The sequence below is a fragment of the Hemicordylus capensis genome, chromosome 1 (assembly GCF_027244095.1).
Source record: "Hemicordylus capensis ecotype Gifberg chromosome 1, rHemCap1.1.pri, whole genome shotgun sequence".
In the NCBI taxonomy this organism is placed as follows: Eukaryota; Metazoa; Chordata; class Lepidosauria; order Squamata; family Cordylidae; genus Hemicordylus; species Hemicordylus capensis.
Window position 1 is genome coordinate 50,796,022 of NC_069657.1, and position 18,130 is coordinate 50,814,151.

Here is an 18,130-nt window from a genome sequence, read left to right on the forward strand (position 1 = left end):
AACCCCAAGGCAATCGGACATTCCTCTGATTATTAGTGAATTTTTAAAGTTTTTTTGAATTCCTCATAGGGAATAATGAGGATTCCAGCAAATGTAAGCTTCACGTTGAGGGGAAAGGGGTGGCCTAGTGTGATGGGTGGTAGTTCCCAAGGGGGGCAAGGAAGCTACCAGAATTATTTGAAAGGAATTGGGCAAAGGCCTGATTTTTAAGTGATTTTTGAAGTTTATGCATCTTTAAGGCTTTTCTCCATAGAGAAGAATGGAGGTTTCAGCAAATGTATCACTTCACATGTGGCAGGGGGGAGAAGGGGTGGCCTAGAGCGGAGTGTGGTGGGTGGTAGTGCAGAATGTGTGCACGCTTACATCCCTCACCACATGGTGGGTGAGTTCAGTGGATGGTATTGTCTGAACCAATCAATTTACAGAGCACACAAGCACAGAGAATGTTAACATTTGTTTTAAAAATAGGTGGGAAGGTAACAAATTAGCATAGGAATGATAATGTATATTTTATTGCATGTATATCCCACTTATGTTATGGAAGGATGGCATACACAGGAGGGCTCCCAAGCAATTCCACATCCAGGCACAGTCCAGAAGCTGACCTACTTAGCTTCAGCAAGTCTGTTGCATTTTCTATCTTCAGACCATGGCCTGGTCTGAGTATTGTGTTGTTTATCACTCCTAATGTCACTAGCACTGTCCAACAGGAACCCATTTTCACAGCACCTGAAACAGCAACAGAAATTGCACTGGCTAGGGGGGAAATTACATTTTTCCAGTTACAAAATGTTGTGGTTTGCATGTTGAGAAAATAATACATACTAGTATCTGCGCCTCTAGTTCTCCCCTCTCCTCTCCCCCAGTTCTCAGCCCTCCCCGGCTGCCACCACTCGCTCTCTCACTGCCATCACTGTTTTCTCACCGCCGCTGTTTTCTCCCCACCACTGCTGCCATTTTTTCTCCTCACCATTTCCCCCCTGCCACCACCACTTTCTCCTCCCTGCCACTGCCGTTTTCCTCCCCACCATTTTCTTCCCCACCCCACCACCATTTTCTTTCCACACTCCGCCCGCACGCCTGTCTGCTGCCGCTTTCCTCTCCCCCTCCCGGCAGCTCGCTCACAAACTCTCGCGAGTGCTGCCACACATAGGATTAGCAATGGGTATGTCTTAGAGAATTATGTATATAGATTTTTCAAAGCTCTGTGGCTAAGAAAGAACTTGAACTCATAACTCCTGGGCCTTGTTCTAAGGAGAATTCAAAGAATCAAGAGCAATTGATAGATCAATTGAGGAGAAAGCCCAGGTGAAGCGACGCCCTTCCAAAAATCTTATGTTTCTGAGGTATGGTGCTTCTAGGGCATTGGAACTAATAGGAACTATTTCCCTACAGACACTATGGTCCCATCAGGATAAAAAGAGCAACAAGGGGACAGGAGAAGGTCATTTTACATCACTGTTCCTCCAGTATCTCCAACAGCCGCCTCCACCAAGAATTCCAAATGCCAAGCTAATAGTCCCAGCTGCCCAATAAAGCTGCAAGATTCAAGAAAGACTACTGATGAAATTCAAATGAAAATGTTAGAAGTAAAATGTTTAAAGCTGCCTAGTTTGAATGTGTAAACTGCTTTGAGAACTTTTGGTTGAAAGGTGGTATATATTCTATATGCTTCTAAATAAAGAAATAAATATTATAATAATGTCCAGTAACTACATTTAAAAAACGTAATTCTTGCACACTTGTCAGTTACTGCATAGCAGCCAAACATCCTTCTGGAAAGCAGGACTTCTGTTGCAGTGATGTAACATTTTTCCAGTACAGTACTTATATCACAATATTTTGATAGTGAAAAAATGTGTCTCCTTCCTTAGAAGCTTACATGAGCTAATTGCAATTTTACATGATGTGTGGAATGCAATTGCAGGAGTGTTATGGATAGTGCCCATGTCACAATGAATGATGGGTCACACAATTCTTAACTTTATTCCTTCAGAATGCTTTATCTGTAAAATAAGCCCTCCCACATGCTACCATTCAAGTGTGAGAGGGAGCACTCATGTAGCCCTTTCAAAAACAACCAAAAAAGTGACAAGCACTTGCAAAATTACTGCTTTCCTCCTGCAGAAATCCCCTTTGTTTCATAAGCCTTTCTCCTTTTGATTTGATAAATTCTGATAAATAAATTTTTATTTTTAGCCTATGGGCTTCTCCTCTCCACTGTTGTAGTTTGTAACTGCCCTGATTTTTTTTTTTTTAATTAGTGGCCAATACAAGGATGGCTACCTCCCAGCTATATGACTTGCTCCCCCTTACATCCACAATATGGGAATAGATTATCCAGGAAGAACCATAGCTCAGTGGGAAAGCATCTGCTTTCCCTGCAAAAGCATAGGTGCCCACAGGAATTTTGCTGGGAGTGGGGACTTGGGAGGCAAAGTATATTTGTATATATAAAAACAACTGCTGCTCCACATTAATCTGGCCATGAATTAGGGGGAAAGGGCAAACCCAGCTTCCCCCCTCCAACACCCAATCTCTGGCATCTCCAGGTAGGACTGAGGAATACCCCTCTGTACCCCTACTTTTATTTTCCATCTAAATATGCCTATTGATGAAAAGAATAAAACATGGCTACAGCAAGAATAAATAATCAATTGACATATACAGCATAATTCTTCTACAGGTTGTTCTCATACTGTATAGCCTTTCGAAAATGGGATTTCTATTTAGTCTTTCAGTGAATTACACATCCTTACTGACATATTCCTTCTTCCAAAAATGTTTTTAATCCCCCCCCCCGTGTATATTTAAAGCATGCTTGGACTGATTCACATGATCACAAATTGTCCTGATTTTCACTCAACACAAATCTTTTTTGTCTAATCAGGTTGACTGTATGCATAGCAAATTAACCATGTGAAATCAGACACATTGCTACGGTGGTGACAATAAGTTGTGTTTACACAGCAATTTATGAGCATGCTGGTAATTTGTATTTGTGCCCGTCTATTTTTTAAAATAATTCAAGTTGTTTACGTGCCTATAAACATTTGAAGTCTCTCTCTATCATCAATCATCATCATCATCATCATCATCTCACTTGTATCTAAATATGCTTATAGCTTGTTTTCCATATGAGCGTCTCCATTTTCACTAGATGGAGCACTCTCTGTGTGGTGTGGAACACATCACCTATCCTAAAACAAAATGGTCTAAGTGTCTGTCTGGGGCATTTGAGGACTTAAGACCGGAAACAAAACAAAAAAACATTTTGATTGTCTTGTAACTTGACACCCAATTAACACTGCTTCTTTGATGTGAATATGAAAAGTAAAGCACATACCTGCACAGATGTATTTTTTGCTGGAGGACCAGTAAACAACCTCACCTGGGTCTTCAAACCCTGAAAATATTTTAATATTATCTGTTTTCAGTTACCATTATAGCAGAGATAAAAATGATTTGACACTGCTACTCAATTAGAATAGCCTGCAACACAACAGCATAACATCCATCTTCTAAGCCAACATTCTGCCTCAATTGGTGTGGAGGCAGGAGAAAGACACTCTTAAAACTATTACCTGCCAAGAGAAAATATATCTTTTGGGTCTCATTAACTACAGCTCAGGCTACAATACAACATCAATGGAATATTTTAATTAACTGAATATTTTCAGTTAATTCATTTAATTCATTCATTTCAACCAGCAAGAATCAGAGTTCTGCAGCTTTCAGCTGAGAAAAGCCAGTTAGTCAATATCAATTCCAAAAGCCAGTTAGAAGAAGAAAAATGCAAAAACAAGTTAGGATTATATAACACAACTATACAATCATGTATATCATACAAAATAATTTTATTTAAATGTGAAATGGGCTTCATAGCTGTAGTTTCCAGTGGCTGACATCCAGACACAGAGCCCTGTGCTTGTCCTTGGTAGAATACAGGAGGGGTTTACCTTACCATTGCCATCTCTTGCACAGTATGAGATGATGCCTTTCAGTATCTTCCTATATCGCTGCTGCCCGACATACGTGTTTCCCATATTCTGGGAAACATACCAGCAGGGATGCAAACCGGCAACCTCTTGCTCCCTAGGCAAGTTACTTCCCCACTGTGCCAGACTACAGCATGAATTGTCCCCTTTACTAAACAGGATCCTCCCTGGTTTGCATTTGAATGAGAGATACGTGTGAGCACTGTAAGATATTCTCAGGGGATGGGGCCATTCTGGGAATAGCATCTGTATGCTTGCATGCAGAAGGTTCCGAGTCCCCTCTCTGGCATCTCCAAGATAGGACAAGATTTTTTTTTAATAGGACAAGATTTTTTTTATTGAACCAACAAACTACCAAAGCATACAGTACGTTGCCAATCTCCAAGATAGGGCTGAGAGAGACTCTTGCCTGCAACCTTGGAGAAGCTGTTGCCAGTCTGTGTAGACAATACTGAGCTAGATGGACCAATGGTCTGACTTGCTATAAGGCAGCTTCCTATGTACTTCATTTTAATAGGACTACTCATGAGTAATTTTGTCTAGCTGTCAGCCACTAAGAGCATGATTCAGTCCAAGTTTTTTATAAGCTTTTACTTCAATGGGAAAGAGGTAAGCATGTCCTTAACTCATTAAAATCACTGGGAACTAAACAGGATTACAGTGATCTTCACTATTTTTCAAGTGGGACCACTTTGGCAAAAAACCCCAAAACCCTTCAACATAAAATCAATTTCTCACTGTGCTGACCTCCACACAGTACTGCACTTTTCTCAGTGCTGGGAGGGCCCTTTAAGAGAGATGTAGCCAGCTCTTAAGAGCTCTAGGAGAAATCACTGGGAGAGGCTACACTTCCCACTACCCTGTACGCCTTCCAAGATAGTAAAGGGGCTTGAGGGCTTCATTTCCTTTAAACGAGTCCCCTTCACTCCAGCACAGGGCAAGGCAAAGCACAGCACTGCACCATGAGAATGGTCATCTCCACATAGTACCAGAGGAAATGTGCACAATATGCAGCTTTAGCTGAAGCTTCACACAGGCTCAATAAATCTTTGGTCCAGGGCATAGGGGCAGGATGGGGAGCCACACACTTAGGGTTGGTGGGGCCACTACTGCCTAAAGAGGAAGATGACTTCCTTCAGAAAATGGAAGTCCTGCCCAAATGAAGAGAACAGGAAGGAACATAAACTCAGGCAAAAGAAATGCACGGAGACAATAAGGGATGCAAAAAGAGAGTTTGAAGAGCATATAGCTAGAAGTGTCATGGGGAATAACAAAAACTTCTTTAAATATATCAGAAGCAGAAAACCAGTCAGGGAGGCAGTTGAACCCTTAGATGATGAGGGTGTGAAAACGATTATTAAGGACAATAAGGAGATTGCAGAGAAGCTGAATGAGTTCTTTGCAGTTGTCTTCACAGTGGAGAATACTGACCATATACCCTCTCCAGAACTGAGCCTCCTAGGCTCTGAGGCTGAATAATTGGGCCAATTTGAGGTGACGAGGGAAGACGTTCTAAATTGTCTTGAAAAATGAAAAATGAGCAAATCACCTGGACCAGATGAAATCCATCCAAGAGTTCTGAAAGAACTCAAATGTGAAATTGCTGATCTCCTAGCAAAAATATGTAACTTGTCCCTACCATCAGGCTCTGTACTAGAGGATTGAAAAGTAGCTAGTGTAACTCAGATTTTCAAAAAGGGATCCAGGACAGATCTGGGAAACTACAAGCCGGTTAGCTTAACTTCTGTGCCAGGTAAACTGATGGAAAACCTACTTAAGGACAACACTGTTACACATAGAACAAGCCTTACTAAAGGAGAACCAGCATGGCTTCTGCAAGGGGTCTTGCCTCACTAACCTTTTGGAGTTGTTTGAGATTGTCAGCAAGCATGTGGACAAAGGTGATCTGGTTGACATAATATACTTGGACTTCCAACAAGCTTTCGACAAAGTTCCCCACCAAAGGCTCTTGAGTAAATTTAGCAGTCATGGGATAAGGGGACAGGTTCATGTGTGGATCAGTAACTGGTTGAAGGACAGGAAACAGAGGAAACAGAGGTACATAAATGACCAAATGATGGAGTAAGCAGTGAAGTGGCAAGATTTTCAGACAACACAAAACTATTCAGGGTAGTGAAATCCAAAGCAGATTGTGAGGTGTTCCATAAAGATCTCTCCAAACTGAGTGAGGGGCAACAAAAGGCAAATGCGGTTCAATGTAAGCAAGCACATATGTAAAGTGTTGCATACTGGGGCAAAAAAACCCCAACTTCACTTATATGCTGATGGGATCTGATCAGTGACTGACCAAGAGAGAGATCTTGGAGTCGTGGTGGATAGCTAATTGAAAGTGTCGACTCAGTGCACAGCAACTGTGAAAAAGGCAAATTCCATGCTAGGGATCATTAGGAAGGGGATTGAAAATAAAAATGCTAATATTACAATGCCCTTATACAAATGTATTGTGTGGCCACATTTGGAGTACTGTGTTCAGTACTGGTCACCATATCCTAAGGACATTGAACTGGAAACAGTTGCAGAAGAGGGCAACCAAGATGATCAGGGGCTGGAGCATCTTCCTTATGAGGTAAGGCTACAGCTTCTGGGGCTCTTTTGTTTGGAAAAGAGGTGACTACAGGGAGACATAATAGAGGTGTATAAAATTATGCATGGAGTAGAGAGAGTGAACAAAGATAAATTTTTCTCCATCTCTCACAACACTAGAACCAGAGGTATCCCCATGAAAATGAAGGTCAGGAAATTTAGGACTGACAAAGAAAGTACTTCTTCACACAGAGCATAATTAACTTATGCAATTCTCTGCCACAGGATATGGCAATGGCCACTAGCTTGGATGGCTTTAAAAGGGGCTTAGACAGATTCATGGACAGGTCTATCAATGGCTACTAGTCTGGTGGCTATAGGCAACCTCCAGCCTCATAGGCAAGATGCTGCTAAATGCCAGTTGCAGGGGAGCAACAAATGCCAGTTGCAGGGGAGCGACAGAAGTGAGGGCAAGCCCTTACTTCCTGCCTGTGGGCTTCTCAGGGGCATCTGGTGAACAAACAGGATGCAGGACTAGATGGACCTTGGGCCTGATCCAGCACGGCTGTTCTTATGTTCTTATGCCCACACCCGGGCCTGACAATGAAGAACACTAAAGTCTATGAGAAGAAGTGTTCAGAAAAAATTCCCTTTCAAATATAGATACGTACTTTCTTAATCCTTTATGTTATATTAATTTTAAAAATGGCTTTTTGTTTAACTCTTTCTGGCAATTACTTCCACTAGATAAATATGTGTCTTTATTTTATTTTAAGTATGCATCTTATTTTATTTTGTTTTATTTAAGTTCCATGGGCAGTGCATTCGTTCTGCATTTGTGTGAAAAGGAGAAAAAACCCACCATGGATAACAGCAACTGCTCTGTTTTTTTACAGACATGTGCCATGACCCCATCCCCGTTTCAGTCATTCTTTTTTCCAAAGAACCACAGACTAGTTCATTAGATAAGCACACTGAACTTGAACCTGAAAGATCTGGGTTCAAGTCTTCAGCCAGTTTGTGACCTGACATTGAAATGTTAACTCTCAGATCATTTTAGAAGTGACTTGAAAATTCAATTATCACTCTCAATTTTTTGACAACATCAAAAGTTGGTTCATATGTTCCCCTCCATCAAACCATCCTCAGGCTTGCCCAGTCTAAAGCTTTGCCCTTGTTTTGCCCAATTCACAATGCCCACAGAAACACTTCTGGGAAGAAAGGAGAAGCAAATCTATCTATCAAATCTGTAGAATACCCCAAACTTCCGTCTCTGGGTGGTTTACAATAACATAAATCAAATTTAAATGAAAACCTTAAAACACTTTAAAACCATAGTCAAATTAAAAGGCTTTGGTGAAAAAATGAGTCTTTAGGGACTTTTAAAAAGTTGTCAGAGATGGGGAGGCTCTCATTTCAGCAGGGAGCGTATTCCAGAGTCTCAGTCAACAGAGAAGGCCAGTCACTGCATAGCCACCAAAAGAGCTGTTGGCAACTGAAGATGTACCTCTCCGGATGATCGCAATGGGCGGTTGGGCACATGGTAAAGAAGATGTTCTCTTAAATACTCAGGGCCTAAGCGGTTTACCAGCACCTTGTATTGTGCCTGGAAACTTACTGGCAGCCAGTGTAGCTTTTTTAGTATAGGAGTCTTTCTAAAATGACCAAGAGACCAACCTGGCTGCCACATTCTGTACCAACTGCAGTTTCCGGATTACGTACAAAGGCCCCACCTAGAGCACATTGCAGTAGTCAAGTCTGGAGGTTACCAGTTTTACCAACATTAGAAAATATATCTATCCCATAAATAGGCAGCTCAGAAATAGATGATATTAAAAAATCAATCCTGGCTCGGGCACAGCACATTTGTTCATAGGTGACACAAAAGGGATATGAAAGCTGATATTTGAATTCACCATCCTGCATGGCCCCATATCAGTTCAAAAACTAGAGTTCTAGTGCATTTAAAACTGAATTACTGTAATTCATGTCTGTGCACAAACAGTGTGAGAGAGGCTAAAAGGCACTTTCAGTGCCAGTTGTGAATAAAATAGTCTTAGCTCTTTGCATGTATAATGGGAATAATAATTACTTATCATATAGTGCTATTGTGAGGATAACTATAAAGCACTTTGGAATTAAAAGTGAGATGCTAATATTTAATTGTAAGTCTTCTGATCTCTGGAAATTATTTTAAGACCATGACAAGGATCCAAAGAACCAGGAAACTTGTTCTGTGGCCCAAAGGGACTTTAGAATTGATGTTCTTAAATTGCACCCACCCAGCTGTATGGAAGACTATTTTTAAATCAGAGGAGAGTCTTTTTTTTTTTTTTTAAGGTTGTGACATGGCATGGGTATTAGCTGCTCAAAGAAAAAAAATTTACAGGATTAGTGGAAAATCCTTATGTGAGCATAAGCAGATCTTTGGATCCTAGGCAATATTTTTTCAGTGCAACAGGAGCAAATTTGCCATAATGCTATGGTGGTGCTAGTCCCCATGTTCATAACAGTAATGTGATTATGACAAAAACATAATTATGGAGGCACTACAATTCCTTTTTGTAAAAAAAAAAAAGGAAATATGAAATATGATTTCTAAAGACTGGAGGGAGTAGGGGAACTTAAATTATTCAAATTTTAAAAAGCAGTAAATAAGAAAATAAATTAAAAGGCATTGCTGCAGTGGAAGGGGCAGTTTTTGTTTTTTATTTGTAATGGGCTACCCAGACTATGGGAAACACCTATTTCAGGCAGCAGTGATATATGAAGATGCTGAGAGGCATAATCTCATACTGCACAGGAGATGGCAATGGTAAACCCCTCCTGTATTCTACCAAAGACAACCACAGGGCTCTGTGGTCACCAAGAGTCGATACCGACTCGACAACACACTTTACATACACATTATTGTAGTAAAACAAGCAAACACTCCTTACTAACCTAAAATCTTATTTTAAGAGTTTAAAAACTCTTAATGGTGAGAGAAGGCTAGCTATGTCTCCACAATGTCACAGGAAATTCCCATTGCCTGCTGGAGACATAGATGCACAGTATACTTCCATCACAATAGGGTTTCTGGGTGGGAAACCTGTGTACTGCATACATTAAGACGAGTGCTTCTGACCTTAGTGGTAGCTGCTCAGAGTTAAAAACTACAGATTATTCTCTCAAAAGATCACCACCTATTACTTGTTCATAAAATGTTTTAATTTGTCTCCATGTAGCCCATTCACTCAAGTTTATTATGTCCCTCTGAACCTATCCCAGAATTATCACTAATCTAAGACTTGAGAAAATATGATGTCATGTAATTTTACTAGCTTGCATTTATCTCATTCTACAGATTCCTGATAATGCCTCCTGAAAGGTGAATGCATTTTGTCTAATCTAAGAAATTTTTTTAATAAGCAGGTAACCATATTTATTGCCAGTGGCAACCAGTCACCATTTTTTGTCTACTATAAGCAACTGGCTGTAGTAACTTTGTGCAATACGTATTGCATGGCTACAAGTTGTACAGCAACATAAACAGATCTTTGAAATTCTTTATGTAATGACCTCACATTAGCCCTATTCAGTTGTTATGTTCCACACATATTTATTTGAAATATTTATACCCACACCCCTCCAGTACATTACTCCTCGGGGCAGCTCACAACAATAAAATAGATACAATGTAAAATGGAACTAATAAAATTAGTTTCTAAAACCATGGAGAGTCACTGAAATACTGAGCGAGATTGTCTGGCTCAGTATAACGCAGGTTCCTATGTTCAGACTGGAGGGATCTGGAAGGATTCCTAGTGAACATAGGATTTAATGCCCTACTCTACTCTTCTCTTCATTAGCTGCTGTCTTGCCATTCCTATCCAGAAAATTATAAAACCATTTGACACATTTGAACCATGACTAATACATTTTACACAACTAGCAAATGTATGCAGTTTGCATGATTTATTCTGGTTATAAAAGTTGGACACAATCAGCACCATATATGTTCAGTGTTAAGGACAGCCTATGACCTAAGATGCTCCACTGAGCACTCTTCTAGAAAGGACTGAAAGCACAACACAATACAAATTGGTGTGTATGGGGGGGAGAATTCTACTCTCTGAATCCATTGCATTTGTTCTTCAGTGCTTCAGAACCAAACACTCTTACACCTCCTTCCCCAGTTGTTGCTGCATCCAGTGCAAAGTGATTTTGGAAACTGCTAAAGTACATAACGAAGGAGCAATGAATATGGACTTCTGGAACAAGCTAGAGTACCTTTGAGAAGAGTCTGCAGGAACAAGAGCTGTTACAGAGAATGAGGGAACTGAATTATCTGTTGCTTCTTTTCTTCCCTTCAGTACAGAATTTTAGGAACCAATTTAGCCAGCTAATCTTGGATCCCTGTACTGCCTTGCCATGTTGTAAGAATTTCCAGCTAGGCCAATTTAATCCTACCCTTCCCAGAACAGGCCATTTCAAATACCAGGAAGAATCGCAAATGCAATGTGACTAGCTTTTAAAACAGGGACAAGCTAAAACTAGTTCTCCTGTATGGACTGTAGTTCTGGGGTATATTCTGATCATATTTGTGCTCATGTTCTCTGAAATAATGACCAGCAACATAAAGGAAAGCATTACAAAATAGTATCTTTAAAGAGATCCTTTAAGACTGAGCATCAATTATCATAAGACTTATAACAAAATGATCACTGATGGAAATGCCTTCTTATTGAGGTATCCAGAAAACATCAAATAAACAGACAAGTCAACATACAAAGCCATTTTCTACCTGCTCTGTGGAACTCCAGAAAAGGAGATAATTGCTGTTAGAAACTATCCAGAATGCTCTGCCTCATATTAATTCCCTTATACCTGTAGCAAGACCTGCCATCACAAAAGCGAACGAAGTTGCGAAAGAAGTGGCCCAGGCTTTTAAACTATTCCGCATAAAGATAGGGCTAATTCTGACATAGTTTTCTGAAGATTCATTATGAAAGACCCATATCTTCATTTAGTATTTATGTTTAGTATTTCAAAGTGCCAATTATCTACTGTAAGAAACCTTCAAATTGGTCAACAAATTTTACAATATATGTTCTTAAAACTTCAAAATATGTGAATATTATACTGGGGTACCTGGAAATGGGCTTGAAAGCATCAGAAATGGAGCCTAAAGCACTATTGATGAATTCCATGACACTGACAGCACTAAGATTCCAGTTTCTAAGATTATACTATTACATATTCATATAACATTTTAAGTAAACATTTCTTGTTCTCCGGATTGCTACAGAGCAAAGGTTGAAACTGTATCTAAAGCAAATTAAAAACATATTTCTATTTCAAATTATTAAAATAAATTGTAAATAATAGTAAGATACACTTCTAGACTTTGTTAATATGAAATAAAGATTCAGCATGAAAGGGAAAACATGTTTATCATTTATATACAAGTAAAATGTTTTATTATATCATTCAACAAATCTGACAATAACTTTGTAGGATACGTGTGATGAAACCCATGAGTATCCACTATCACCCCCAACAATAATTGCCCAGAAATTCGACACAGCTAACCAGTGTCTTATCTTGAACCAGTCTCTCTCCACTCCAATATTTCCCCCTGTCATTCTAGCACTCAAACTATGAGAGTCAGACTGCTGGTTTTGCCCAGCCTTTTATTTGGACTGGCAAATAAAAAACTGGAGCAAACTGTTTCAGGGGTTGCTGCTGGCCAGATTTTCAAGAAAAACATACAAGTAACTATGTTGCTAAAGCCATAGGAGAAAGCTTGCTAAATATGGAGATAAAAACAGCGGTCTTCCTGAAACTCCAGATCTTTCATATAGGATAGGCACAGGCAGTGGATTGGCACCCTGACTGTGAATTAGAGACCACAACAAGATGGTACATGAGAAAGTCACTCTCTATTAGTCTGGGAATCAAGTGTAGGGTAGAAGTCTGTATTATCATTTCCTTTTGTTGTAGAACTGTTCTATTTCCCCCTTATCTGCTATTAATATCCTAAATAAAGTCTTTCAGGGCTACTGTCTATAGTCAGTCAGAAATCGTTGGATGGAGGTCATTAGCTTGGAAACTGAGATGAGCTAGCCAAATTGAGATGGAGGGACAGGGACTTGCCCAAGGCTACCCAATGAATTCAATACTGCATGAACTAAGGTCCAAGTAAGCTCATCAGAATTTGCAAGAACCCACGTGTTTGGATTTTCCTGACTCATGATCTTCTGAATGATAGATAGTCACAACACTGCAGACATTACACAGATGAGAAAAGTAACCGGAGTAAATATTTGAAAACAAAATGCAAAGGTTGAGAATCATAACTGGGTTTCAATTTCTCTTTCTTTCTTTCTTTCTTTTTCTACATCCAATCAGCACCTAAGGAGTTCCTTCAGTCTGGGGAGACCCCCTCTAGGCAAGAACGGAATAAGAGTGCTCAGTGGAGTCCCATTTGCAACACTACGCCTTCTTTAGAGGGGTTTTAATTTGTGTAAATGAGTGTTTTTAATTTGTCATATACTATGCTTTATCTTTATTACCAACTCATTTGATTTTTAAACCTAGTTTCACCCTCCTGACTGAATTCCATTTGATACATTAGGCGTAATTCTCTTCCCAAAGGGTTAGACATTTTCTCTCCACATAAAAGTCGCTTATTTTGGATAAAGAGACGATTAGATTTATCTTTAATATTTTAATGGCAGTTGGGATTATTGGGCGGGCAGCCCTGGTTTCGCTTGTTGGTGAGGGATTAGACTCTAATAAACTCTTCAGATTGAGATTTTTTTCCCCTGTTTTGCACAAAGTACTTGTATTTATTTTTTTAAAAAACACTTCTTTTTAAGTCATAAATTCCATTTTCTGGTTCTTATTAGTATTAAATCAACTTGATTACATTCGTAGTGACTATTTGCACATATATCTTTTAAATTTTAACATGCAGAGCATAAAATCTTTAATGGTGCAATTGCAGAAACCTGCAACATGCATTCCTATTAAGAGAGATGCAAATGAGGATCTACTGGTAGAAAGCAAGATGATATTATAGAGAGGGAGAAAAGACAAAAGTTGATTTTTTAAATTGCCCAGTCAAACCTTAGGGTTCTTACTGTTTTCTAATGTCTTCTAATGGGGCAGGGGGATGGGACCCCTATAATGTTTGTAATTTGCTTCTGTGTATCGTTACGCCATGACTGGAAATAGTAGCACAACAATTAGACAAGAGATAGCTAACACCTCAAGAGACAGTAATAAAATTCAAAATGACCATGACGGAATAGAAATCTGGGCTGAAACTAGCAAAATTAAGGGACAAATGCAAAGTTCTGCACAGGAAAAAGTAAAAATAAAATTCCAAGATGCAGGATGGGGGAATACCTGAAAAGGATCTCATATAAATGCAGTTGATCACAAGCTGAACACATCAGCTGTGTGAAGCAGCTACAAAAAACCTGATATGAGTTTGGGCTGCATCAGTAGCGGCTGGTGGGCATTGGAGTGGGCAGGGGCGGGAAGGCACCTGGTCACACAGAGACAGAAACCTACCCCTCCCTTTCCTCCATGTCAGCAGGCTTGGGTATTTACCCAAGCCTGTCAGCACGGAGGAAAACAGAAAGGAGGGGTGGGGAGCAGAAAAGCAGGGGCAAAAGTAGAAAACAGAAAAGTTTTATTTGGGGTGGGGAGGCAGAAAGGAAAAAAGCCAGGGCAAAAAGCAGGGAGAGGAAGGCCAAAAAGCAGAAAGAGGGACAGAAGGGAGAAAGCAGGGATTGCATCCCCCCTACTACCAAACAAGCTAGTAAAAGATCAGACTTACCAATACTAACAACCAGAGAATACTCCACAGGGAACTTCCTCCAGCCCCTCCTCCCCTGCCTTCAACTTCCTCTTTTGGTCTTACTAGCTGGAACAGCTGCTAATCAAGCTGCTCCAGCCAATCTGATTCTTAGGGGGCTCCTGCTGGCACTGCCCCCAGGGAAAAGGGGAAAATGTATTTGAAATATGCTCCCTGAAGCAACCAGGAAGTGCATTTTAACCTATTATTTTAGTTCTACCTGGGGGAAGTGCCAGGAGGATCCCTGTAGGAATTAGATTGGCTGGAGCAGCTTGAGTAGTAGCTGTTCCAGCCAGTAAGACCAAAAGAGGAAGTGTTTTGTTTTTAAAAAAAAATATTTTTATTGTTTTAACAAAAATGTAAGCAAAGGGACACCAAAAGAGGAAGTTGTAGGCAGGGGAGGAGGGGCTGGAAGAAGTACCCGGCCTTGAAAGTTTCTTTGGCTGCTAGTAAATCTGATCCTTTATTAGCTTGTTTGTTTTTGCTGAGGGGGCCACTGCACCTCCTGCCCAGCCACCACTGGGCTGCATGAATAAATAGAACCATCGTGTCTAAATTATAAGAAGCAATAATTCCACTTTATTCCGCTCTAGTCATACCTTATTTGGGGAACTATCTGGTTCTGGGTGCTTCATATGAAGAAGCTATGTTCAAGTTATTGAACCATCTAGTGCAGTATTGTCTTCACAGACTGGCAGCGGCTTCTCCAAGGCTGCAGGCGGGAATCTCTCTCAGCCCTATCTTGGAGATGCCAGGGAGGGAACTTGGAACCTTTTGCTCTTCCCAGAGTGGCTCCATCCCCTAAGGGGAATCTCTTACAGTGCTCACACTTCTCTTCTCCCCTTCATATGCAACCAGTCAGGGTGGACCCTGCTTAGCTAAGGGGACAAGTCATGCTTGCTACCACAAGACCAGCTCTCCTCTGTATCACTTCAAGAAGAATGTAGACAAACTGAAATGAGTTCAGAAGAGAGCAACAAAGATGGTCAGCTTCAGCTTCGGTCTTGTGGTAGCAAGCATGACTTGTCCACATAGCTAAGCAGGGTCAGCCCTGGTTGCATATGAATGGGAGACTTGATGTGAACACTGCAAGATATTCCCCTCAGGGGATGAAGCCGCTCTGGGAAGAGCAGAAGGTTTCAAGTTCCCTCCCTGGCTTCTCCAAGATAGGGCTGAGAGAGATTCCTGCCTGCAACCTTGGAGAAGCTGCTGCCAGTCTGTGAAGACAATACAGAGCTAGATAGATCAATGGTCTGACTCAGTATATGGCAGTTTCCTATGTTCCTATGTTCCTAAGCCCTATGAGGAAAGGCTGAAGGAACTGGTGGTGTAGTGGTTAGAGTGCTGGACTAGGACCGGGGAGACCCAAGTTCAAATCGCCATTCAGCCATGATACTTGCTGGGTGACTCTGGGCCAGTCACTTCTCTCTCAGCCTAACTTACTTCACAGAGTTGTTGTGAGGAGAAACTCAAGTATGTAGTACACCGCTCTGGGCTCCTTGGAGGAAGAGCGGGATATAAGATGAAATAAATAAATAAATAAATAAATAAATAAATAAATAAATATAGCCTGGAGAAGAGAAGACTGAGGGAGCACATGATAACACTGGCCATACATGAAAGAATGTCAAATAGAAGAGGACAAAGATTTGTTCTCTGCTGCTCCAAAGGGCAGGAGATCTAATGTCAAGTTAGATCTCAAGTTAGAAGAAAGTCAAATATTTGTAGAAATGTATTAAGGGTAAGGCAGTTTGACAAGCAGACTCTCACTCACAAGAGGTCTTATAGCAAAGGCTGGACAGTCATCTGTTGGGGATACTTTAATTCTGGATTTCCTGCATCAACCAGGGGGCTTGACATAGGAAGAAAGATAGGAATCTGCCTTATACAGAGTCGAACCATTGGCCCATCAAGCTCTGTATTGTCTAAGACTTTCAGCAGCTTTTCCAAGGTCACAGGCAGGAGTCTTTCTCAGTCCTATCTTGGAAATGCCAGGGAGGTAACTTGGAACCTTCTGCTCTTCCCAGAGCAGCCCCATCCCCTGTAGGGAATATGTTACAGTGCTCACACATATCTCCCATTCAAATGCAAACCAGGGCAGACCCTGCTTAGCAAAAGGGACAATTCATGCTTGTTACCACAAGACCAGCTCTCCTTCCACTAGATGACCTACAAGACAACTCAGATTCTATGATTCTATATAATCAGCCTTTAATTTCAGAGCTGAAGTCAGTATGATACCAAGATTGTTGCTTCTTTGTTGTGTACAAGCTCATTCATTCTGTCCCACTGTCATCTCTGGTCAAGTAAGTTTTGTGGGTTTCTGAAGCACTATAGTGTCGTTTGGCCACTTTGCTGCTTACCCAACTTCATAAATGATCTAGAAGTTAGGGTAAACAGCAAAGTGGCCAAATTCGCAGATGACAACCATTTAGGGTAGTGAAATCCAAAACAGATTGTGAGGTGCTCCAAAAAGATCTCTCCAAACTGGGGGAGTCGGTGACAAAATGGCAAATGTAAGCAAGGGTAAAGTGATGCATATTGGGGCAAAAAACCCCAACTTCACATATATGCTGATGAGATCTGAGCTGTCAGTGACTGACCAGGAGAGAGATCTTGGGGTCATTGTGATGGACAGCTTGTTGAAAGTGTCAACTCAGTGCACTGTAGCTGTGAAAAAGGCAAATTCCATTCTAGGGATCATTAGGAAAGGGATTGAAAATAAAAATGCTAATATATCTATAGTGCGGCCACATTTGGAGTACTGTGTTCAGTTCTGGTCACCATATCCTAAAAAGGACATTGTAGAACTAGAAATGGTTGCAGAAGAGGGCAACCAAGATGATCAGGGGCCTGGAGCACCTGTAGCCTTAGACAAGGCTACAGCACCTGGGGCTTGTTTGTTTGGAGAAGAGGCAACCACGGGAAGACATGATAGAGGTGTCGAAAATTATGAATGGAGTAGAGAGAGTGGACAGAGAGAAATTTCCCCCTCTCTCACAACACTAGAACCAGGGGTCATCCCATGAAACTGAAGGTCGGGAAATCTAGGACCTGCAAAAGGAAGTACTTCACACAGTGCATAATTATTTTATGGAATTCTCTGCCACAGGATGGGTGATGGCCACTAGCTTGGATGTCTTTAAAAGGGGCTTAGGCAAAGTCATGGAGGACAGGTCTATCCATGGCTACTAGTCTGGTGGCTATAGGCCACCTACAGCCTCAGAGGCAAGATGCCTCTGAATACCAGTTGCAGGGGAGCAACAACAGGAGTGAGGGCAAGCCCTCACCGCCTGCCTGTAGGCTTCCCAGAAGCATCTGCTGGGCCACTGTGTGAAACAGGATGCTGGACTACATAGGCCTTGGGCCTGATCCAGCAGGGCTGTTCTTATAAAAATCTGCCAACAGAGGCTGCAGTGGGATGAATATGAACACCAGACAAGGCAATCATCACCTCCCATTTGTTAAAAACAAAAACAAAGAACCCAAAACTATCATCAATCTAGTCCTGAGCTAAAGAATGGTTCCATTCTCCTATAAAGACTGAGGTTGAACCTTGGCAAAGTGTGTTCCCAAACCTGTGTTTACTGAGGTAACCCAAATGGAGTGGAACAATTTTCAGAGAAGAACCAAGGGCAGAAAAAGAGGACTGAGCAGAGGCACGTTTTTAGGAGGTGGCTCTCTTATATTTAGTGGGGGAAAGCAACATTCCCTATCCAATTGCCCAGCACAACATATA

General features: G+C 41.0%; 1 long non-coding RNA gene across 1 annotated transcript; it reads right to left on the bottom strand.

The window, feature by feature from the left end:
* Positions 1–551: 551 nt before the first annotated feature.
* On the bottom strand, positions 552–14,591 carry LOC128341147 (uncharacterized). Its single transcript, XR_008314233.1, has 3 exons — positions 14,374–14,591; positions 3,347–3,406; positions 552–729 (listed from the first exon to the last, which is right to left on the bottom strand). It is a non-coding gene; the product is annotated as an uncharacterized LOC128341147 (long non-coding RNA).
* Between the last annotated feature and the right edge of the window lie 3,539 nt (positions 14,592–18,130).